Source organism: Arachis ipaensis, chromosome B06 (genome assembly GCF_000816755.2).
Source record: "Arachis ipaensis cultivar K30076 chromosome B06, Araip1.1, whole genome shotgun sequence".
Taxonomy (NCBI): domain Eukaryota; kingdom Viridiplantae; phylum Streptophyta; class Magnoliopsida; order Fabales; family Fabaceae; genus Arachis; species Arachis ipaensis.
In genome coordinates, this window is record NC_029790.2 from 1,219,037 (window position 1) to 1,219,656 (window position 620).

Genomic DNA, 620 nt, shown 5'->3' on the forward strand with positions numbered 1-620 from the left:
TGACCGGTCCGATTTTCACAACTTTAATTAATATATATAAATAATATATCTGCAATTTTTGCTAGCTAGAAATGAAATTATAGTAAAAATTGCATTATAAGAAATACATAGTGGTAAATTTTTTCGTCTAAAAGCTAAAAGATAATAAGATAATAGCATCTCAGTTTTCCCAATAATATTGTTGAATGTATAACTGTATATAATTTCTGTTTTTGTTTTTTTGTTGACAAGTGTATATACTTTCTTTCTGATAGATAAAGCGGCTCCTATTTTTTTGGTGAATGATAAAGTGGCTCCTTTGCCAACTGGCAGGTACAACAGAACAAAAATGTTGTTAGGCCCAATAATTATTGGTGGGCCAAAATAAAAAATTGCTACACTTAGAGCTTATTAGGCCCAATAATTAGTGGGTCCTTAGAGCTTATTAGAGCTGATTAGGCGTGGCTGAGGCTTGTCCTAATGGCAATCACATTTGCCTCCTAAAGTTGCCACGAGTTCGAATCTCTCTTGCTGAAAAAGAAAGTATAAGATGTGTGTGTGACAGTGTGAGTAGGGTGTGTGTTAAAAATAAAATAAAATAAAATAAAGAGCTGATTAGGTTGTTTGTTTATTAATCACTA